The sequence below is a fragment of the Hyla sarda genome, chromosome 1, assembly GCF_029499605.1.
Source record: "Hyla sarda isolate aHylSar1 chromosome 1, aHylSar1.hap1, whole genome shotgun sequence".
NCBI lineage: Eukaryota > Metazoa > Chordata > Amphibia > Anura > Hylidae > Hyla > Hyla sarda.
Window position 1 is genome coordinate 258967090 of NC_079189.1, and position 24428 is coordinate 258991517.

At 50.1% G+C, this 24428-nt stretch overlaps 7 pseudogenes; all 7 read left to right on the top strand.

Annotated features, from left to right (window-relative positions):
* The first annotated feature begins 595 nt into the window (after window positions 1-595).
* Window positions 596-715, top strand: LOC130331503 (5S ribosomal RNA; annotated as a pseudogene).
* Window positions 716-3171: 2456 nt separating this feature from the next.
* Window positions 3172-3291, top strand: LOC130325979 (5S ribosomal RNA; annotated as a pseudogene).
* A 7220-nt stretch (window positions 3292-10511) lies between these two features.
* On the top strand, window positions 10512-10631 carry LOC130325989 (5S ribosomal RNA; annotated as a pseudogene).
* Window positions 10632-18636: 8005 nt separating this feature from the next.
* LOC130326000 (5S ribosomal RNA) lies at window positions 18637-18756 on the top strand (annotated as a pseudogene).
* A 4039-nt stretch (window positions 18757-22795) lies between these two features.
* LOC130352485 (5S ribosomal RNA) lies at window positions 22796-22915 on the top strand (annotated as a pseudogene).
* An 82-nt stretch (window positions 22916-22997) lies between these two features.
* Window positions 22998-23117, top strand: LOC130334526 (5S ribosomal RNA; annotated as a pseudogene).
* Window positions 23118-23799: 682 nt separating this feature from the next.
* Window positions 23800-23919, top strand: LOC130335345 (5S ribosomal RNA; annotated as a pseudogene).
* Window positions 23920-24428: the final 509 nt, after the last annotated feature.

Below are 24428 nucleotides of genomic sequence, written 5' to 3' on the forward strand. Positions count from 1 at the left end.
TGTCAACGGCCATCCTAAGCTGAACACGCCTGCTCTCGTCAGATCGCAGACTGCTACCCAGCTTAGGGCCCGGTAAGTACCAGCATGGGAGACTGGCTGGAATCCCGGGTGCAGTTGACATTTTAATCTGTTGCCGCCTTCCGCTCCGATTCGGAAAAGGATTTATTGATGCTTAAATCCACAATATACAGGGTGTGAAGCTGTCAACAGCCATCCTAAGCCTGAACGTGCCTGCTCTCCTCAGATCGCAGACTGCTGCCCGGCAGTTACCGGCATGAGAGACTGGCTGGCAATCCAAGGTGCCATTGACATTTTGCTCTGTTGCCGCCTTCCTCTCCGATTAATAAAAATATTTATTGATGCTTAAATCCACAATATACAAGGCGTGAAGATGTCAACGGCCATCCTAAGCTGAACGCGCCTGCTCTCGTCAGATCGCAGACTGCTACCCAGCTTAGGGCCCAGTAAGTACCGGCATGGGAGTAAGGCTGGGAATCCCGGGTGCAGTTGACATTTTGCTCTGTTGCCGCCTTCCGTTCCGATTCCGAAAAGGATTTATTGATGCTTAAATGCACAGTATAAAGGGCATGAAGCTGTCAACGGCCATCCCATGCTGAACGCGCCTGCTCTCGTCAGATCGCAGACTGCTACCCAGCTTAGGGCCCGGTAAGTACCAGCATGGGAGACTGGCTGGGAATCTCAGGTGTCGTTGACATTTTGCTCTGTAGCTCTGTAGACATTTTGCTCCGATTCCGAAAAGGATTTATTGATGCTTAAATCCACAGTATACAGGGTGTGAAGCCGTCTACGGCTATCCTAAGCTGAATGCGCCTGTTCTTGTCAGATCGCAGACTGCTGCCTGGCAAGTACAGGCATGGGAGACTGGCTCGCAATCCAAGGTGCTATTGACATTTTGCTCTGTTGCCGCCTTCCTCTCCGATTAAAAAAAATATTTATTGATGCTTAAATCCACAGTATACAAGGTAGAAGATGTCAACGGCCATCCTAAGCTGAACGCGCCTGCTCTCGTCAGATCGCAGACTGCTATGCAGCTTAGGGCCCAGTAAGTACCGGCATGGGAGACTGGCTGGGAATCCCGGGTGCAGTTGACATTTTGCTCTGTTGCCGCCTTCCGTTCCGATTCCAAAAAGGATTTATTGATGCTTAAATGCACAGTATAAAAAGCATGAAGCTGTCAATGGCCATCCTAAGCTGAACGCGCCTGCTCTCGTCAGATCGCAGACTGGTACAGATCTTAGGGCCCGGTAAGTACCGGCATGGGACACTGGCTGGGAATCCTGGCTGCCGTTTGACATTTTGCTCTGTTGCCGCCTTCCTCTCCGATTCCGAAAAGGATTTATTGATGCTTAAATGCACAGTATAAAGGGCATGAAGCTGTCAACGGTCATCCTAAGCTGAACGCACCTGCTTTCGTCAGATCGCAGACTGCTACCCAGCTTAGGGCCTGGTAAGTACCAGCATGGGAGACTGGCTGGGAATCCCGAGTGCAGTTGACATTTTGCTCTGTTTCTGCTCCGATTCCGAAAATTATTTATTGATGCTTAAATCCACAGTATACAAAGTGTGAAGCTGTCAACGGCCATCCTAAGCTGAACGCGCCTGCTCTCGGCAGATCGCAGACTGCTACCCAGCTTAGGGCCTGGTAAGTACCAGCATGGGAGACTGGATGGGAATCCCGGGTGCAGTTGCCATTTTAATCTGTTGCCGCCTTCCGCTCCGATTCGGAAAAGGATTTATTGATGCTTAAATCCACAATATACAGGGTGTGAAGCTGTCAACGGCCATCCTAAGCCTGAACGTGCCTGCTCTCCTCAGATCTCAGACTGCTGCCCGGCAGATTCAGGCAAGGGAGACTGGCTGGCAATCCAAGGTGCCATTGACATTTTGCTCTGTTGCCGCCTTCTTCTCCGATTAATAAAAATATTTATTGATGCTTAAATCCACAATATACAAGGCGTAAAGATGTCAACGGCCATCCTAAGCTGAACGCGCCTGCTCTCGTCAGATCGCAGACTGCTACCCAGCTTAGGGCCCAGTAAGTACCGACATGGGAGACTGGCTGGGAATCCGGGTGCAGTTGACATTTTGCTCTGTTTCTGCTCCGATTCCGAAAATTATTTATTGATGCTTAAATCCACAGTATACAAAGTGTGAAGCTGTCAACGGCCATCCTAAGCTTAACAAGCCTGCTCTCGTCAGATCGCAGACTGCTACCCAGCTTAGGGCCTGGTAAGTACCAGCATGGGAGACTGGCTGGGAATCCCGAGTGCAGTTGACATTTTGCTCTGTTTCTGCTCCGATTCCGAAAATTATTTATTGATGCTTAAATCCACAGTATACAAAGTGTGAAGCTGTCAACGGCCATCCTAAGCTGAACGCGCCTGCTCTCGTCAGATCGCAGACTGCTACCCAGCTTAGGGCCTGGTAAGTACCAGCATGGGAGACTGGATGGGAATCCCGGGTGCAGTTGCCATTTTAATCTGTTGCCGCCTTCCGCTCCGATTCGGAAAAGGATTTATTGATGCTTAAATCCACAATATACAGGGTGTGAAGCTGTCAACGGCCATCCTAAGCCTGAACGTGCCTGCTCTCCTCAGATCTCAGACTGCTGCCCGGCAGATTCAGGCAAGGGAGACTGGCTGGCAATCCAAGGTGCCATTGACATTTTGCTCTGTTGCCGCCTTCTTCTCCGAATAATAAAAATATTTATTGATGCTTAAATCCACAATATACAAGGCGTAAAGAGGGCAATGGCCATCCTAAGCTGAATGTGCCTGCTCTCGTCAGACCGCAGACTGCTACCCAACCTAGGGCCCAGTAAGTACTAGCATGGGAGACTGGCTGGGAATCCCGGGTGCCGTTGACATTTTGCTCTATTGCTGCCTTCCGCTCCGATTCCGAAAATAATTTATTGATGCTTAAATCAACAGTATACAAGGTGTGAAGCTGTCGACGGCCATCCTAAGCTTAACGCGCCTGCTCTCGTCAGATCGCAGACTGGTACAGATCTTAGGGCCCGGTAAGTACCGGCATGGGACACTGGCTGGGAATCCCGGCTGCCGTTGACATTTTGCTCTGTTGCCGCCATCCGTTCCGATTCCGAAAAGGATTTATTGATGCTTAAATGCACAGTATAAAGGGCGAGAAGCTGTCAATGGCCATCCTAAGCTGAACGCGCCTGCTCTCGTCAGATCGCAGACTGCTACCCAGCTTAGGGCCCGGTAAGTACCAGCATGGGAGACTGGCTGGGAATCCCAGGTGTCGTTGACATTTTGTTCTGTTGCCGCCTTCCGCTCCGATTCCGAAAAGGATTTATTGATGCTTAAATCCACAGTATACAGGGTGTGAAGATGTCCACGGCCATCCTAAGCTGAATGCGCCTGTTCTCGTCAGATCGCAGACTGCTACCCAGCTTCGGGCCTGGTAAGTACCAGCATGGGAGACTGGCTGGGAATCCCGGGTGCAGTTGACATTTTGCTCTGTTTCTGCTCCGATTCCGAAAATTATTTATTGATGCTTAAATCCACAGTATACAAAGTGTGAAACTGTCAACGGCCATCCTAAGCTGAACGCGCCTGCTCTCGTCAGATCGCAGACTGCTACCCAGCTTAGGGCCTGGTAAGTAGCAGCATGGGAGACTGGCTGGGAATCCCGGGTGCAGTTGACATTTTAATCTGTTGCCGCCTTCCGCTCCAATTCGGAAAAGGATTTATTGATGCTTAAATCCACAATATACAGGGTGTGAAGCTGTCAACGGCCATCCTAAGCCTGAACGTGCCTGCTCTCCTCAGATCACAGATCACAGACCGCTGCCCGGCAGATACCGGCATGGGAGACTGGCTGGCAATCCAAGGTGCCATTGACATTTTGCTCTGTTGCCGCCTTGCTCTCCGATTAATAAAAATATTTATTGATGCTTAAATCCACAATATACAAGGCATAAAGATGTCAACGGCCACCCTAAGCTGAACGCGCCTGCTCTCGTCAGATCGCAGACTGCTACCCAGCTTAGGGCCCAGTAAGTACCAGCATGGGAGACTGGCTGGGAATCCCGGGTGCAGTTGACATTTTGCTCTGTTACCGCCTTCTGTTCCGATTCCGAAAAGGATTTATTGATGCTTAAATGCACAGTATAAAAAACATGAAGCTGTCAATGGCCATCCTAAGCTGAACGCGCCTGCTCTCGTCAGATCACAGACTGCTACCCAGCTTAGGGCCCGGCAAGTAGTGGCAAGGGAGACTGGCTGGGAATCCCAGTTGCCGTTGACATCTTGCTCTGTTGCCGCCTTCCGCTCAGATTCCGAAAAGGATTTATTGATGCTTAAATCCACAGTATACAGGGTGTGAAGATGTCTACGGCCATCCTAAGCTGAATGCGCCTGTTCTCGTCAGATCGCAGACTGCCACCCAGCTTCGGGCCTGGTAAGTACCAGCATGGGAGACTGGCTGGGAATCCCGAGTACAGTTGACATTTTGCTCTGTTTCTGCTCCGATTCCGAAAATTATTTATTGATGCTTAAATCCACAGTATACAAAGGGTGAAGCTGTCAACGGCCATCCTAAGCTGAACGCGCCTGCTTTCGTCAGATCGCAGACTGCTACCCAGCTTAGGGCCTGGTAAGTACCAGCATGGGAGACTGGATGGGAATCCCGGGTGCAGTTGCCTTTTTAATCTGTTGCCGCCTTCCGCTCCGATTCAGAAAAGGATTTATTGATGCTTAAATCCACAATATACAGGGTGTGAAGCTGTCAACGGCCATCCTAAGCCTGAACGTGCCTGCTCTCCTCAGATCGCAGACCGCTGCCCGGCAGATACCGGCATGGGAGACTGGCTGGCAATCCAAGGTGCCATTGACATTTTGCTCTGTTGCCGCCTTGCTCTCCGATTAATAAAAATATTTATTGATGCTTAAATCCACAATATACAAGGCGTAAAGATGTCAACGGCCATCCTAAGCTGAACGCGCCTGCTCTCGTCAGATCGCAGACTGCTACCCAGCTTAGGGCCCAGTAAGTACCGGCATGGGAGACTGGCTGGGAATCCCGGGTGCAGTTGACATTTTGCTCTGTTGCCGCCTTCTGTTCCGATTCCGAAAAGGATTTATTGATGCTTAAATGCACAGTATAAAAAACATGAAGCTGTCAATGGCCATCCTAAGCTGAACGTGCCTGCTCTCGTCAGATCACAGACTGCTACCCAGCTTAGGGCCCAGTAAGTACCGGCATGGGAGACTGGCTGGGAATCCCAGTTGCTGTTGACATCTTGCTCTGTTGACGCCTTCCGCTCCGATTCCGAAAAGGATTTATTGATGCTTAAATCCACAGTATACAGGGTGTGAAGATGTCTACGGCCATTCTAAGCTGAATGCGCATGTTCTCGTCAGTTCGCAGACTGCTACCCAGCTTCAGGCCTGGTAAGTACCAGCATGGGAGACTGGCTGGGAATCCCGAGTGCAGTTGACATTTTGCTCTGTTTCTGCTCCGATTCCGAAAATTATTTATTGATGCTTAAATCCACAGTATACAAAGTGTGAAGCTGTCAACGGCCATCCTAAGCTGAACGCGCCTGCTCTCGTCAGATCGCAGACTGCTACCCAGCTTAGGGCCTGGTAAGTACCAGCATGGGAGACTGGATGGGAATCCCGGGTGCAGTTGCCATTTTAATCTGTTGCCGCCTTCCGTCCGATTCAGAAAAGGATTTATTGATGCTTAAATCCACAATATACAGGGTGTGAAGCTGTCAACGGCCATCCTAAGCCTGAACGTGCCTGCTCTCCTCAGATCGCAGATTGCTGCCCGGCAGATACAGGCATGGGAGACTGGCTGGCAATCCAAGGTGCCATTGACATTTTGCTCTGTTGCCGCCTTCTTCTCCGAATAATAAAAATATTTATTGATGCTTAAATCCACAATATACAAGGCGTAAAATTGTCAATGGCCATCCTAAGCTGAACGTGCCTGCTCTCGTCAGATCGTAGACTGCTACCCAATTTAGGGCCCGGTAAGTACTGGCATGGGAGACTGGCTGGGAATCCCGGGTGCCGTTGACATTTTGCTCTATTGCTGCCTTCCGCTCCGATTCCGAAAATAATTTATTGATGCTTAAATCAACAGTATACAAGGTGTGAAGCTGTCGACGGCCATCCTAAGCTTAACGCGCCTGCTCTCGTCAAATCGCAGACTGCTACCCAGCTTAGGGCCTGGTAAGTACCAGCATGGGAGACTGGATGGGAATCCCGGGTGCAGTTGCCATTTTAATCTATTGCCGCCTTCCGTCCGATTCAGAAAAGGATTTATTGATGCTTAAATCCACAATATACAGGGTGTGAAGCTGTCAACGGCCATCCTAAGCCTGAACGTGCCTGCTTTCCTCAGATCGCAGACTGCTGCCCGGCAGATACAGGCATGGGAGACTGGCTGGCAATCCAAGGTGCCATTGACATTTTGCTCTGTTGCCGCCTTCTTCTCCGAATAATAAAAATATTTATTGATGCTTAAATCCACAATATACAAGGCGTAAAGATGTCAATGGCCATCCTAAGCTGAACGTGCCTGCTCTCGTCAGATCGCAGACTGCTACCCAGCTTAGGGCCCAGTAAGTACCGGCATGGGAGACTGGCTGGGAATCCCGGATGCAGTTGACATTTTGCTCTGTTGCCGCCTTCCGTTCCGATTCCGAAAAGGATTTATTGATGCTTAAATGCACAGTATACAAAATGTGAAGCTGTCAACGGCCATCCTAAGCTGCACGCGCCTGCTCTTGTCAGATCGCAGACTGATACCCAGCTTAGGGCCAGGTAAGTACCAGCATGGGAGACTGGCTGAGAATCCCGGGTTCAGTTGACATTTTAATCTGTTGCCGCCTTCCGCTCCGATTCGGAAAAGGATTTATTGATGCTTAAATGCACAGTATAAAGGGCGTGAAGCTGTCAACGGCCATCCTAAGCTGAACGCGCCTGCTTTTGTCAGATCGCAGACTGCTACCCAGTTTAGGGCCCGGTAAGTACCAGCATGGGAGACTGGCTGGGAATCCCAGGTGTTGTTGACATTTTGCTCTGTACACGCCTTCCGCTCCGATTCCGAAAAGGATTTATTGATGCTTAAATTCACAGTATACAGGGTGTGAAGCCGTCTACGGCTATCCTAAGCTGAATGTGCCTGTTCTTGTCAGATCGCAGACTGCTCCCCGGCAAGTACCGACATGGGAGACTGGCTGGCAATCCAAGGTGCTATTGACATTTTGCTCTGTTGCCGCCTTCCTCTCCGATTAAAAAAAATATTTATTGATGCTTAAATCCACAGTATACAAGGCATGAAGTTGTTAATGGCCATTCTTAGCTGAACGCGCCTGCTCTCGTCAGATCGCAAACTGCTACCCAGCTTAGGGCCTGGTAAGTACTGGCATGGGAGACTGGCTGGGAATCCCGGGTGCCGTTGACATTTTGCTCTATTGCTGCCTTCCGCTCCGATTCCGAAAATAATTTATTGATGCTTAAACCCACAGTATACAAGGTGTGAAGCTGTCGACGGTCATCCTAAGCTTAACGCGCCTGCTCTCGTCAGATCGCAGACTGGTACAGATCTTAGGGCCCGGTAAGTACAGGCATGGGACACTGCCTGGGAATCCCGGCTGCCGTTGACATTTTGCTCTGTTGCCGCCTTCCGTTCCGATTCCGAAAAGGATTTATTGATGCTTAAATGCACAGTATAAAGGGCGTGAAGCCGTCAACGGCCATCCTAAGCTGAACGCGCATGCTCTCGTCAGATTGCAGACTGCTACCCAGCTTAGGGCCCGGTAATTACCAGCATGGGAGACTGGCTGGGAATTCCAGGTGTTGTTGACATTTTGCTCTGTAGCCGCCTTCCGCTCCGATTCCGAAAAGGATTTATTGATGCTTAAATCCACAGTATACAGGGTGTGAAGCCGTCTACGGCTATCCTAAGCTGAATGTGCCTGTTCTTGTCAGATCGCAGACTGCTGCCCGGCAAGTACGGGCATGGGAGACTTGCTGGCAATCCAAGGTGCTATTGACATTTTGCTCTGTTGCCGCCTTCCTCTCCGATTCCGAAAAGGATTTATTGATGCTTAAATGCACAGTATAAAGGGCGTGAAGCTGTCAATGGCCATCCTAAGCTGAACGCGCCTGCTCTCGTCAGATCGTAGACTGCTACCCAGCTTAGGGCCTGGTAAGTACCAGCATGGGAGACTGGCTGGGAATCTCAGGTGTTGTTGACATTTTGCTCTGTAGCTCTGTAGACATTTTGCTCCGATTCCGAAAAGGATTTATTGATGCTTAAATCCACAGTATACAGGGTGTGAAGCCTTCTACGGCTATCCTAAGCTGAATGCGCCTGTTCTTGTCAGATCGCAGACTGCTGCCCGGCAAGTACGGGCATGGGAGACTGGCTGGCAATCCAAGGTGCTATTGACATTTTGCTCTGTTGCCGCCTTCCTCTCCTTTTCCGAAAAGGATTTATTGATGCTTAAATCCACAGTATACAAGGTGTGAAGCTGTCGACGGCCATCCTAAGCTTAACGCGCCTGCTCTCGTCAGATCGCAGACTGGTACAGTACTTAGGGCCCGGTAGGTACCTGCATGGGACACTGGCTGGGAATCCCGGCTGCCGTTGACATTTTGCTCTGTTGCCGCCTTCCGTTCCGATTCCGAAAAGGATTTATTGATGCTTAAATCCACAGTATACAGGGTGTGAAGATGTCTACGGCCATCCTAAGCTGAATGCACCTGTTCTCGTCAGATCGCAGACTGCTACCCAGCTTCAGGCCTGGTAAGTACCAGTATGGGAGACTGGCTGGGAATCCCGAGTGCAGTTGACATTTTGCTCTGTTTCTGCTCCGATTCCGAAAATTATTTATTGATGCTTAAATCCACAGTATACAAAGTGTGAAGCTGTCAACGGCCATCCTAAGCTGAACGCGCCTGCTCTCGGCAGATCGCAGACTGCTACCCAGCTTAGGGCCTGGTAAGTACCAGCATGGGAGACTGGATGGGAATCCCGGGTGCAGTTGCCATTTTAATCTGTTGCCGCCTTCCGCTCCGATTCGGAAAAGGATTTATTGATGCTTAAATCCACAATATACAGGGTGTGAAGCTGTCAACGGCCATCCTAAGCCTGAACGTGCCTGCTCTCCTCAGATCTCAGACTGCTGCCCGGCAGATTCAGGCAAGGGAGACTGGCTGGCAATCCAAGGTGCCATTGACATTTTGCTCTGTTGCCGCCTTCTTCTCCGATTAATAAAAATATTTATTGATGCTTAAATCCACAATATACAAGGCGTAAAGATGTCAACGGCCATCCTAAGCTGAACGCGCCTGCTCTCGTCAGATCGCAGACTGCTACCCAGCTTAGGGCCCAGTAAGTACCGACATGGGAGACTGGCTGGGAATCCGGGTGCAGTTGACATTTTGCTCTGTTTCTGCTCCGATTCCGAAAATTATTTATTGATGCTTAAATCCACAGTATACAAAGTGTGAAGCTGTCAACGGCCATCCTAAGCTTAACAAGCCTGCTCTCGTCAGATCGCAGACTGCTACCCAGCTTAGGGCCTGGTAAGTACCAGCATGGGAGACTGGCTGGGAATCCCGAGTGCAGTTGACATTTTGCTCTGTTTCTGCTCCGATTCCGAACATTATTTATTGATGCTTAAATCCACAGTATACAAAGTGTGAAGCTGTCAACGGCCATCCTAAGCTGAACGCGCCTGCTCTCGTCAGATCGCAGACTGCTACCCAGCTTAGGGCCTGGTAAGTACCAGCATGGGAGACTGGATGGGAATCCCGGGTGCAGTTGCCATTTTAATCTGTTGCCGCCTTCCGCTCCGATTCGGAAAAGGATTTATTGATGCTTAAATCCACAATATACAGGGTGTGAAGCTGTCAACGGCCATCCTAAGCCTGAACGTGCCTGCTCTCCTCAGATCTCAGACTGCTGCCCGGCAGATTCAGGCAAGGGAGACTGGCTGGCAATCCAAGGTGCCATTGACATTTTGCTCTGTTGCCGCCTTCTTCTCCGAATAATAAAAATATTTATTGATGCTTAAATCCACAATATACAAGGCGTAAAGAGGGCAATGGCCATCCTAAGCTGAATGTGCCTGCTCTCGTCAGACCGCAGACTGCTACCCAACCTAGGGCCCAGTAAGTACTAGCATGGGAGACTGGCTGGGAATCCCGGGTGCCGTTGACATTTTGCTCTATTGCTGCCTTCCGCTCCGATTCCGAAAATAATTTATTGATGCTTAAATCAACAGTATACAAGGTGTGAAGCTGTCGACGGCCATCCTAAGCTTAACGCGCCTGCTCTCGTCAGATCGCAGACTGGTACAGATCTTAGGGCCCGGTAAGTACCGGCATGGGACACTGGCTGGGAATCCCGGCTGCCGTTGACATTTTGCTCTGTTGCCGCCATCCGTTCCGATTCCGAAAAGGATTTATTGATGCTTAAATGCACAGTATAAAGGGCGAGAAGCTGTCAATGGCCATCCTAAGCTGAACGCGCCTGCTCTCGTCAGATCGCAGACTGCTACCCAGCTTAGGGCCCGGTAAGTACCAGCATGGGAGACTGGCTGGGAATCCCAGGTGTCGTTGACATTTTGTTCTGTTGCCGCCTTCCGCTCCGATTCCGAAAAGGATTTATTGATGCTTAAATCCACAGTATACAGGGTGTGAAGATGTCCACGGCCATCCTAAGCTGAATGCGCCTGTTCTCGTCAGATCGCAGACTGCTACCCAGCTTCGGGCCTGGTAAGTACCAGCATGGGAGACTGGCTGGGAATCCCGGGTGCAGTTGACATTTTGCTCTGTTTCTGCTCCGATTCCGAAAATTATTTATTGATGCTTAAATCCACAGTATACAAAGTGTGAAACTGTCAACGGCCATCCTAAGCTGAACGCGCCTGCTCTCGTCAGATCGCAGACTGCTACCCAGCTTAGGGCCTGGTAAGTAGCAGCATGGGAGACTGGCTGGGAATCCCGGGTGCAGTTGACATTTTAATCTGTTGCCGCCTTCCGCTCCAATTCGGAAAAGGATTTATTGATGCTTAAATCCACAATATACAGGGTGTGAAGCTGTCAACGGCCATCCTAAGCCTGAACGTGCCTGCTCTCCTCAGATCACAGATCACAGACCGCTGCCCGGCAGATACCGGCATGGGAGACTGGCTGGCAATCCAAGGTGCCATTGACATTTTGCTCTGTTGCCGCCTTGCTCTCCGATTAATAAAAATATTTATTGATGCTTAAATCCACAATATACAAGGCATAAAGATGTCAACGGCCACCCTAAGCTGAACGCGCCTGCTCTCGTCAGATCGCAGACTGCTACCCAGCTTAGGGCCCAGTAAGTACCAGCATGGGAGACTGGCTGGGAATCCCGGGTGCAGTTGACATTTTGCTCTGTTACCGCCTTCTGTTCCGATTCCGAAAAGGATTTATTGATGCTTAAATGCACAGTATAAAAAACATGAAGCTGTCAATGGCCATCCTAAGCTGAACGCGCCTGCTCTCGTCAGATCACAGACTGCTACCCAGCTTAGGGCCCGGCAAGTAGTGGCAAGGGAGACTGGCTGGGAATCCCAGTTGCCGTTGACATCTTGCTCTGTTGCCGCCTTCCGCTCAGATTCTGAAAAGGATTTATTGATGCTTAAATCCACAGTATACAGGGTGTGAAGATGTCTACGGCCATCCTAAGCTGAATGCGCCTGTTCTCGTCAGATCGCAGACTGCTACCCAGCTTCGGGCCTGGTAAGTACCAGCATGGGAGACTGGCTGGGAATCCCGGGTGCAGTTGACATTTTGCTCTGTTGCCGCCTTCCTCTCCGATTCGGAAAAGGATTTATTGATGCTTAAATGCACAGTATAAAGGGAGTGAAGCTGTCAACGGCCATCCTAAGCTGAACGCGTCTGCTCTTGTCTGATTGCAGACTGCTACCCAGCTTAGGGCCCGGTAAGTACTAGCATGGGAGACTGGCTGGGGATCCCAGGTGTTGTTGACATTTTGCTCTGTAGCCGCCTTCCGAAAAGGATTTATTGATGTTTAAATCCACAGTATACAGGGTGTGAAGCCGTCTACGGCTATCCTAAGCTGAATGTGCCTGTTCTTGTCAGATCGCAGACTGCTGCCCGGCAAGTACAGGCATGGGAGACTGGCTGGCAATCCAAGGTGCTATTGACATTTTGCTCTGTTGCCGCCTTCCTCTCCTTTTCCGAAAAGGATTTATTGATGCTTAAATCCACAGTATACAAGGTGTGAAGCTGTCGACGGCCATCCTAAGCTTAACGCGCCTGCTCTCGTCAGATCGCAGACTGGTACAGTACTTAGGGCCCGGTAGGTACCGGCATGGGACACTGGCTGGGAATCCCGGCTGCCGTTGACATTTTCCTCTGTTGCCGCCTTCCATTCCGATTCCGAAAAGGATTTATTGATGCTTAAATCCACAGTATACAGGGTGTGAAGATGTCTACGGCCATCCTAAGCTGAATGCGCCTGTTCTCGTCAGATCGCAGACTGCCACCCAGCTTCAGGCCTGGTAAGTACCAGCATGGGAGACTGGCTGGGAATCCCGAGTACAGTTGACATTTTGCTCTGTTTCTGCTCCGATTCCGAAAATTATTTATTGATGCTTAAATCCACAGTATACAAAGGGTGAAGCTGTCAACGGCCATCCTAAGCTGAACGCGCCTGCTTTCGTCAGATCGCAGACTGCTACCCAGCTTAGGGCCTGGTAAGTACCAGCATGGGAGACTGGATGGGAATCCCGGGTGCAGTTGCCTTTTTAATCTGTTGCCGCCTTCCGCTCCGATTCAGAAAAGGATTTATTGATGCTTAAATCCACAATATACAGGGTGTGAAGCTGTCAACGGCCATCCTAAGCCTGAACGTGCCTGCTCTCCTCAGATCGCAGACCGCTGCCCGGCAGATACCGGCATGGGAGACTGGCTGGCAATCCAAGGTGCCATTGACATTTTGCTCTGTTGCCGCCTTGCTCTCCGATTAATAAAAATATTTATTGATGCTTAAATCCACAATATACAAGGCGTAAAGATGTCAACGGCCATCCTAAGCTGAACGCGCCTGCTCTCGTCAGATCGCAGACTGCTACCCAGCTTAGGGCCCAGTAAGTACCGGCATGGGAGACTGGCTGGGAATCCCGGGTGCAGTTGACATTTTGCTCTGTTGCCGCCTTCTGTTCCGATTCCGAAAAGGATTTATTGATGCTTAAATGCACAGTATAAAAAACATGAAGCTGTCAATGGCCATCCTAAGCTGAACGTGCCTGCTCTCGTCAGATCACAGACTGCTACCCAGCTTAGGGCCCAGTAAGTACCGGCATGGGAGACTGGCTGGGAATCCCAGTTGCTGTTGACATCTTGCTCTGTTGACGCCTTCCGCTCCGATTCCGAAAAGGATTTATTGATGCTTAAATCCACAGTATACAGGGTGTGAAGATGTCTACGGCCATTCTAAGCTGAATGCGCATGTTCTCGTCAGTTCGCAGACTGCTACCCAGCTTCAGGCCTGGTAAGTACCAGCATGGGAGACTGGCTGGGAATCCCGAGTGCAGTTGACATTTTGCTCTGTTTCTGCTCCGATTCCGAAAATTATTTATTGATGCTTAAATCCACAGTATACAAAGTGTGAAGCTGTCAACGGCCATCCTAAGCTGAACGCGCCTGCTCTCGTCAGATCGCAGACTGCTACCCAGCTTAGGGCCTGGTAAGTACCAGCATGGGAGACTGGATGGGAATCCCGGGTGCAGTTGCCATTTTAATCTGTTGCCGCCTTCCGTCCGATTCAGAAAAGGATTTATTGATGCTTAAATCCACAATATACAGGGTGTGAAGCTGTCAACGGCCATCCTAAGCCTGAACGTGCCTGCTCTCCTCAGATCGCAGATTGCTGCCCGGCAGATACAGGCATGGGAGACTGGCTGGCAATCCAAGGTGCCATTGACATTTTGCTCTGTTGCCGCCTTCTTCTCCGAATAATAAAAATATTTATTGATGCTTAAATCCACAATATACAAGGCGTAAAGTTGTCAATGGCCATCCTAAGCTGAACGTGCCTGCTCTCGTCAGATCGTAGACTGCTACCCAATTTAGGGCCCGGTAAGTACTGGCATGGGAGACTGGCTGGGAATCCCGGGTGCCGTTGACATTTTGCTCTATTGCTGCCTTCCGCTCCGATTCCGAAAATAATTTATTGATGCTTAAATCAACAGTATACAAGGTGTGAAGCTGTCGACGGCCATCCTAAGCTTAACGCGCCTGCTCTCGTCAAATCGCAGACTGCTACCCAGCTTAGGGCCTGGTAAGTACCAGCATGGGAGACTGGATGGGAATCCCGGGTGCAGTTGCCATTTTAATCTATTGCCGCCTTCCGTCCGATTCAGAAAAGGATTTATTGATGCTTAAATCCACAATATACAGGGTGTGAAGCTGTCAACGGCCATCCTAAGCCTGAACGTGCCTGCTTTCCTCAGATCGCAGACTGCTGCCCGGCAGATACAGGCATGGGAGACTGGCTGGCAATCCAAGGTGCCATTGACATTTTGCTCTGTTGCCGCCTTCTTCTCCGAATAATAAAAATATTTATTGATGCTTAAATCCACAATATACAAGGCGTAAAGATGTCAATGGCCATCCTAAGCTGAACGTGCCTGCTCTCGTCAGATCGCAGACTGCTACCCAGCTTAGGGCCCAGTAAGTACCGGCATGGGAGACTGGCTGGGAATCCCGGATGCAGTTGACATTTTGCTCTGTTGCCGCCTTCCGTTCCGATTCCGAAAAGGATTTATTGATGCTTAAATGCACAGTATACAAAATGTGAAGCTGTCAACGGCCATCCTAAGCTGCACGCGCCTGCTCTTGTCAGATCGCAGACTGATACCCAGCTTAGGGCCAGGTAAGTACCAGCATGGGAGACTGGCTGAGAATCCCGGGTTCAGTTGACATTTTAATCTGTTGCCGCCTTCCGCTCCGATTCGGAAAAGGATTTATTGATGCTTAAATGCACAGTATAAAGGGCGTGAAGCTGTCAACGGCCATCCTAAGCTGAACGCGCCTGCTTTTGTCAGATCGCAGACTGCTACCCAGTTTAGGGCCCGGTAAGTACCAGCATGGGAGACTGGCTGGGAATCCCAGGTGTTGTTGACATTTTGCTCTGTACACGCCTTCCGCTCCGATTCCGAAAAGGATTTATTGATGCTTAAATTCACAGTATACAGGGTGTGAAGCCGTCTACGGCTATCCTAAGCTGAATGTGCCTGTTCTTGTCAGATCGCAGACTGCTCCCCGGCAAGTACCGACATGGGAGACTGGCTGGCAATCCAAGGTGCTATTGACATTTTGCTCTGTTGCCGCCTTCCTCTCCGATTAAAAAAAATATTTATTGATGCTTAAATCCACAGTATACAAGGCATGAAGTTGTTAATGGCCATTCTTAGCTGAACGCGCCTGCTCTCGTCAGATCGCAAACTGCTACCCAGCTTAGGGCCTGGTAAGTACTGGCATGGGAGACTGGCTGGGAATCCCGGGTGCCGTTGACATTTTGCTCTATTGCTGCCTTCCGCTCCGATTCCGAAAATAATTTATTGATGCTTAAACCCACAGTATACAAGGTGTGAAGCTGTCGACGGTCATCCTAAGCTTAACGCGCCTGCTCTCGTCAGATCGCAGACTGGTACAGATCTTAGGGCCCGGTAAGTACAGGCATGGGACACTGCCTGGGAATCCCGGCTGCCGTTGACATTTTGCTCTGTTGCCGCCTTCCGTTCCGATTCCGAAAAGGATTTATTGATGCTTAAATGCACAGTATAAAGGGCGTGAAGCCGTCAACGGCCATCCTAAGCTGAACGCGCATGCTCTCGTCAGATTGCAGACTGCTACCCAGCTTAGGGCCTGGTAATTACCAGCATGGGAGACTGGCTGGGAATTCCAGGTGTTGTTGACATTTTGCTCTGTAGCCGCCTTCCGCTCCGATTCCGAAAAGGATTTATTGATGCTTAAATCCACAGTATACAGGGTGTGAAGCCGTCTACGGCTATCCTAAGCTGAATGTGCCTGTTCTTGTCAGATCGCAGACTGCTGCCCGGCAAGTACGGGCATGGGAGACTTGCTGGCAATCCAAGGTGCTATTGACATTTTGCTCTGTTGCCGCCTTCCTCTCCGATTCCGAAAAGGATTTATTGATGCTTAAATGCACAGTATAAAGGGCGTGAAGCTGTCAATGGCCATCCTAAGCTGAACGCGCCTGCTCTCGTCAGATCGTAGACTGCTACCCAGCTTAGGGCCTGGTAAGTACCAGCATGGGAGACTGGCTGGGAATCTCAGGTGTTGTTGACATTTTGCTCTGTAGCTCTGTAGACATTTTGCTCCGATTCCGAAAAGGATTTATTGATGCTTAAATCCACAGTATACAGGGTGTGAAGCCTTCTACGGCTATCCTAAGCTGAATGCGCCTGTTCTTGTCAGATCGCAGACTGCTGCCCGGCAAGTACGGGCATGGGAGACTGGCTGGCAATCCAAGGTGCTATTGACATTTTGCTCTGTTGCCGCCTTCCTCTCCTTTTCCGAAAAGGATTTATTGATGCTTAAATCCACAGTATACAAGGTGTGAAGCTGTCGACGGCCATCCTAAGCTTAACGCGCCTGCTCTCGTCAGATCGCAGACTGGTACAGTACTTAGGGCCCGGTAGGTACCTGCATGGGACACTGGCTGGGAATCCCGGCTGCCGTTGACATTTTGCTCTGTTGCCGCCTTCCGTTCCGATTCCGAAAAGGATTTATTGATGCTTAAATCCACAGTATACAGGGTGTGAAGATGTCTACGGCCATCCTAAGCTGAATGCACCTGTTCTCGTCAGATCGCAGACTGCTACCCAGCTTCAGGCCTGGTAAGTACCAGTATGGGAGACTGGCTGGGAATCCCGAGTGCAGTTGACATTTTGCTCTGTTTCTGCTCCGATTCCGAAAATTATTTATTGATGCTTAAATCCACAGTATACAAAGTGTGAAGCTGTCAACGGCCATCCTAAGCTGAACGCGCCTGCTCTCGGCAGATCGCAGACTGCTACCCAGCTTAGGGCCTGGTAAGTACCAGCATGGGAGACTGGATGGGAATCCCGGGTGCAGTTGCCATTTTAATCTGTTGCCGCCTTCCGCTCCGATTCGGAAAAGGATTTATTGATGCTTAAATCCACAATATACAGGGTGTGAAGCTGTCAACGGCCATCCTAAGCCTGAACGTGCCTGCTCTCCTCAGATCTCAGACTGCTGCCCGGCAGATTCAGGCAAGGGAGACTGGCTGGCAATCCAAGGTGCCATTGACATTTTGCTCTGTTGCCGCCTTCTTCTCCGATTAATAAAAATATTTATTGATGCTTAAATCCACAATATACAAGGCGTAAAGATGTCAACGGCCATCCTAAGCTGAACGCGCCTGCTCTCGTCAGATCGCAGACTGCTACCCAGCTTAGGGCCCAGTAAGTACCGACATGGGAGACTGGCTGGGAATCCGGGTGCAGTTGACATTTTGCTCTGTTTCTGCTCCGATTCCGAAAATTATTTATTGATGCTTAAATCCACAGTATACAAAGTGTGAAGCTGTCAACGGCCATCCTAAGCTTAACAAGCCTGCTCTCGTCAGATCGCAGACTGCTACCCAGCTTAGGGCCTGGTAAGTACCAGCATGGGAGACTGGCTGGGAATCCCGAGTGCAGTTGACATTTTGCTCTGTTTCTGCTCCGATTCCGAAAATTATTTATTGATGCTTAAATCCACAGTATACAAAGTGTGAAGCTGTCAACGGCCATCCTAAGCTGAACGCGCCTGCTCTCGTCAGATCGCAGACTGCTACCCAGCTTAGGGCCTGGTAAGTACCAGCATGGGAGACTGGATGGGAATCCCGGGTGCAGTTGCCATTTTAATCTGTTGCCGCCTTCCGCTCCGATTCGGAAAAGGATTTATTGATGCTTAAATCCACAATATACAGGGTGTGAAGCTGTCAACGGCCATCCTAAGCCTGAACGTGCCTGCTCTCCTCAGATCTCAGACTGCTGCCCGGCAGATTCAGGCAAGGGAGACTGGCTGGCAATCCAAGGTGCCATTGACATTTTGCTCTGTTGCCGCCTTCTTCTCCGAATAATAAAAATATTTATTGATGCTTAAATCCACAATATACAAGGCGTAAAGAGGGCAATGGCCATCCTAAGCTGAATGTGCCTGCTCTCGTCAGACCGCAGACTGCTACCCAACCTAGGGCCCAGTAAGTACTAGCATGGGAGACTGGCTGGGAATCCCGGGTGCCGTTGACATTTTGCTCTATTGCTGCCTTCCGCTCCGATTTCGAAAATAATTTATTGATGCTTAAATCAACAGTATACAAGGTGTGAAGCTGTCGACGGCCATCCTAAGCTTAACGCGCCTGCTCTCGTCAGATCGCAGACTGGTACAGATCTTAGGGCCCGGTAAGTACCGGCATGGGACACTGGCTGGGAATCCCGGCTGCCGTTGACATTTTGCTCTGTTGCCGCCATCCGTTCCGATTCCGAAAAGGATTTATTGATGCTTAAATGCACAGTATAAAGGGCGAGAAGCTGTCAATGGCCATCCTAAGCTGAACGCGCCTGCTCTCGTCAGATCGCAGACTGCTACCCAGCTTAGGGCCCGGTAAGTACCAGCATGGGAGACTGGCTGGGAATCCCAGGTGTCGTTGACATTTTGTTCTGTTGCCGCCTTCCGCTCCGATTCCGAAAAGGATTTATTGATGCTTAAATCCACAGTATACAGGGTGTGAAGATGTCCACGGCCATCCTAAGCTGAATGCGCCTGTTCTCGTCAGATCGCAGACTGCTACCCAGCTTCGGGCCTGGTAAGTACCAGCATGGGAGACTGGCTGGGAATCCCGGGTGCAGTTGACATTTTGCTCTGTTTCTGCTCCGATTCCGAAAATTATTTATTGATGCTTAAATCCACAGTATACAAAGTGTGAAACTGTCAACGGCCATCCTAAGCTGAACGCGCCTGCTCTCGTCAGATCGCAGACTGCTACCCAGCTTAGGGCCTGGTAAGTAGCAGCATGGGAGACTGGCTGGGAATCCCGGGTGCAGTTGACATTTTAATCTGTTGCCGCCTTCCGCTCCAATTCGGAAAAGGATTTATTGATGCTTAAATCCACAATATACAGGGTGTGAAGCTGTCAACGGCCATCCTAAGCCTGAACGTGCCTGCTCTCCTCAGATCACAGATCACAGACCGCTGCCCGGCAGATACCGGCATGGGAGACTGGCTGGCAATCCAAGGTGCCATTGACATTTTGCTCTGTTGCCGCCTTGCTCTCCGATTAATAAAAATATTTATTGATGCTTAAATCCACAATATACAAGGCATAAAGATGTCAACGGCCACCCTAAGCTGAACGCGCCTGCTCTCGTCAGATCGCAGACTGCTACCCAGCTTAGGGCCCAGTAAGTACCAGCATGGGAGACTGGCTGGGAATCCCGGGTGCAGTTGACATTTTGCTCTGTTACCGCCTTCTGTTCCGATTCCGAAAAGGATTTATTGATGCTTAAATGCACAGTATAAAAAACATGAAGCTGTCAATGGCCATCCTAAGCTGAACGCGCCTGCTCTCGTCAGATCACAGACTGCTACCCAGCTTAGGGCCCGGCAAGTAGTGGCAAGGGAGACTGGCTGGGAATCCCAGTTGCCGTTGACATCTTGCTCTGTTGCCGCCTTCCGCTCAGATTCTGAAAAGGATTTATTGATGCTTAAATCCACAGTATACAGGGTGTGAAGATGTCTACGGCCATCCTAAGCTGAATGCGCCTGTTCTCGTCAGATCGCAGACTGCTACCCAGCTTCGGGCCTGGTAAGTACCAGCATGGGAGACTGGCTGGGAATCCCGGGTGCAGTTGACATTTTGCTCTGTTGCCGCCTTCCTCTCCGATTCGGAAAAGGATTTATTGATGCTTAAATGCACAGTATAAAGGGAGTGAAGCTGTCAACGGCCATCCTAAGCCTGAACGTGCCTGCTCTCCTCAGATCGCAGACCGCTGCCCGGCAGATACCGGCATGGGAGACTGGCTGGCAATCCAAGGTGCCATTGACATTTTGCTCTGTTGCCGCCTTGCTCTCCGATTAATAAAAATATTTATTGATGCTTAAATCCACAATATACAAGGCGTAAAGATGTCAACGGCCATCCTAAGCTGAACGCGCCTGCTCTCGTCAGATCGCAGACTGCTACCCAGCTTAGGGCCCAGTAAGTACCGGCATGGGAGACTGGCTGGGAATCCCGGGTGCAGTTGACATTTTGCTCTGTTGCCGCCTTCTGTTCCGATTCCGAAAAGGATTTATTGATGCTTAAATGCACAGTATAAAAAACATGAAGCTGTCAATGGCCATCCTAAGCTGAACGTGCCTGCTCTCGTCAGATCACAGACTGCTACCCAGCTTAGGGCCCAGTAAGTACCGGCATGGGAGACTGGCTGGGAATCCCAGTTGCTGTTGACATCTTGCTCTGTTGACGCCTTCCGCTCCGATTCCGAAAAGGATTTATTGATGCTTAAATCCACAGTATACAGGGTGTGAAGATGTCTACGGCCATTCTAAGCTGAATGCGCATGTTCTCGTCAGTTCGCAGACTGCTACCCAGCTTCAGGCCCAGTAAGTACCGGCATGGGAGACTGGCTGGGAATCCCGAGTGCAGTTGACATTTTGCTCTGTTTCTGCTCCGATTCCGAAAATTATTTATTGATGCTTAAATCCACAGTATACAAAGTGTGAAGCTGTCAACGGCCATCCTAAGCTGAACGCGCCTGCTCTCGTCAGATCGCAGACTGCTACCCAGCTTAGGGCCTGGTAAGTACCAGCATGGGAGACTGGATGGGAATCCCGGGTGCAGTTGCCATTTTAATCTGTTGCCGCCTTCCGTCCGAATCAGAAAAGGATTTATTGATGCTTAAATCCACAATATACAGGGTGTGAAGCTGTCAACGGCCATCCTAAGCCTGAACGTGCCTGCTCTCCTCAGATCGCAGATTGCTGCCCGGCAGATACAGGCATGGGAGACTGGCTGGCAATCCAAGGTGCCATTGACATTTTGCTCTGTTGCCGCCTTCTTCTCCGAATAATAAAAATATTTATTGATGCTTAAATCCACAATATACAAGGCGTAAAGTTGTCAATGGCCATCCTAAGCTGAACGTGCCTGCTCTCGTCAGATCGTAGACTGCTACCCAATTTAGGGCCCGGTAAGTACTGGCATGGGAGACTGGCTGGGAATCCCGGGTGCCGTTGACATTTTGCTCTATTGCTGCCTTCCGCTCCGATTCCGAAAACAATTTATTGATGCTTAAATCAACAGTATACAAGGTGTGAAGCTGTCGACGGTCATCCTAAGCTTAACGCGCCTGCTCTCGTCAAATCGCAGACTGCTACCCAGCTTAGGGCCTGGTAAGTACCAGCATGGGAGACGGGATGGGAATCCCGGGTGCAGTTGCCATTTTAATCTATTGCCGCCTTCCGTCCGATTCAGAAAAGGATTTATTGATGCTTAAATCCACAATATACAGGGTGTGAAGCTGTCAACGGCCATCCTAAGCCTGAACGTGCCTGCTTTCCTCAGATCGCAGACTGCTGCCCGGCAGATACAGGCATGGGAGACTGGCTGGCAATCCAAGGTGCCATTGACATTTTGCTCTGTTGCCGCCTTCTTCTCCGAATAATAAAAATATTTATTGATGCTTAAATCCACAATATACAAGGCGTAAAGATGTCAATGGCCATCCTAAGCTGAACGTGCCTGCTCTCGTCAGATCGCAGACTGCTACCCAGCTTAGGGCCCAGTAAGTACCGGCATGGGAGACTGGCTGGGAATCCCGGATGCAGTTGACATTTTGCTCTGTTGCCGCCTTCCGTTCCGATTCGAAAATAATTTATTGATGCTTAAATCCACAGTATACAAGGTGTGAAGCTGTCGACGACCATCCTAAGCTTAACGCGCCTGCTCTCGTCAGATCGCAGACTGGTACAGATCTTAGGGCCCGGTAAGTACCGGCATGGGACACTGGCTGGGAATCCCGGCTGCCGTTGCCATTTTGCTCTGTTGCCGCCTTCCGTTCCGATTCCGAAAAGGATTTATTGATGCTTAAATGCACAGTATACAAAGTGTGAAGCTGTCAACGGCCATCCTAAGCTGAACGCGCCTGCTCTCGTCAGATCGCAGACTGCTACCCAGCTTAGGGCCCAGTAAGTACCAGCATGGGAGACTGGCTGGGAATCTCAGGTGTTGTTGACATTTTGCTCCGATTTCGAAAAGGATTTATTGATGCTTAAATCCACAGTATACAGGGTGTGAAGCCGTCTACGGCTATCCTAAGCTGAATGCGCCTGTTCTTGTCAGATCGCAGACTGCTGCCCGGCAAGTACGGGCATGGGAGACTGGCTGGCAATCCAAGGTGCTATTTTTATTTTGCTCTGTTGCCGCCTTCCTCTCCGATTAAAAAAAAATATTTATTGATGCTTAAATCCACAGTATACAAGGTGTGAAGCTGTCGACGGCCATCCTAAGCTTAACGCGCCTGCTCTCGTCAGATCGCAGACTGGTATAGATCTTAGGGCCCGGTAAGTACCGGCATGGGACACTGGCTGGGAATCCCGGCTGCCGTTGACATTTTGCTCTGTTGCCGCCTTCCGTTCCGATTCCGAAAAGGATTTATTGATGCTTAAATGCACAGTATACAAAGTGTGAAGCTGTCAACGGCCATCCTAAGCTGAACGCGCCTGCTCTCGTCAGATCGCAGACTGCTACCCAGCTTAGGGCCTGGTAAGTACCAGCATGGGAGACTGGCTGGGAACCCCGGGTGCAGTTGACATTTTAATCTGTTGCCGCCTTCCGCTCCGATTCGGAAAAGGATTTATTGATGCTTAAATGCACAGTATAAAGGGCGTGAAGCTGTCAACGGCCATCCTAAGCTGAACGCGCCTGCTCTCGTCAGATCGCAGACTGCTACCCAGCTTAGGGCCCGGTAAGTACCAGCATGGGAGACTGGCTGGGAATCTCAGGTGTTGTTGACATTTTGCTCTGTAGCTCTGTAGACATTTTGCTCCGATTTCGAAAAGGATTTATTGATGCTTAAATCCACAGTATACAGGGTGTGAAGCCGAATACGGCTATCCTAAGCTGAATGCGCCTGTTCTTGTCAGATCGCAGACTGCTGCCCGGCAAGTACGGGCATGGGAGACTGGCTGGCAATCCAAGGTGCTATTGACATTTTGCTCTGTTGCCGCCTTCCTCTCCGATTAAACAAAATATTTATTGATGCTTAAATCCACAGTATACAAGGCGTGAAGATGTCAACGGCCATCCTAAGCTGAACGCGCCTGCTCTCGTCAGATCGCAGACTGCTACGCAGCTTAGGGCCCAGTAAGTACCGGCATGGGAGACTGGCTGGGAATCCCGGGTGCAGTTGACATTTTGCTCTGTTGCCGCCTTCCGTTCCGATTCCGAAAAGGATTTATTGATGCTTAAATGCACAGTATAAAAAGCATGAAGCTGTCAATGGCCATCCTAAGCTGAACGCGCCTGCTCTCGTCAGATCGCAGACTGGTACAGATCTTGGGGCCCGGTAAGTACCGGCATGGGACACTGGCTGGGAATCCTGGCTGCCGTTGACATTTTGCTCTGTTGCCGCCTTCCGTTCCGATTCCGAAAAGGATTTATTGATGCTTAAATGCATAGTATAAAGGGCGAGAAGCTGTCAATGGCCATCCTAAGCTGAACGCGCCTGCTCTCGTCAGACCGCAGACTGCTACCCAGCTTAGGGCCCGGTAAGTACCAGCATGGGAGACTGACTGGGAATCCCAGGTGTCGTTGACATTTTGCTCTGTTGCCGCCTTCTGCTCCGATTCCGAAAAGGATTTATTGATGCTTAAATCCACAGTATACAGGGTGTGAAGATGTCAACGGCCATCCTAAGCTGAATGTGCCTGCTCTCGTCAGATCGCAGACTGCTACCCAGCTTAGGGCCTGGTAAGTACCAGCATGGGAGACTGGCTGGAATCCCGGGTGCAGTTGACATTTTAATCTGTTGCCGCCTTCCGCTCCGATTCGGAAAAGGATTTATTGATGCTTAAATCAACAATATACAGGGTGTGAAGCTGTCAACGGCCATCCTAAGCTCAACGTGTCTGCTCTCCTCAGATCGCAGACTGCTGCCCGGCAGATACCGGCATGGGAGACTGGCTGGCAATCCAAGGTGCCATTGACATTTTGCTATGTTGCCGCCTTCCTCTCCGATTAATAAAAATATTTATTGATGCTTAAATCCACAATATACAAGGCGTGAAGATGTCAATGGCCATCCTAAGCTGAACGTGCCTGCTCTC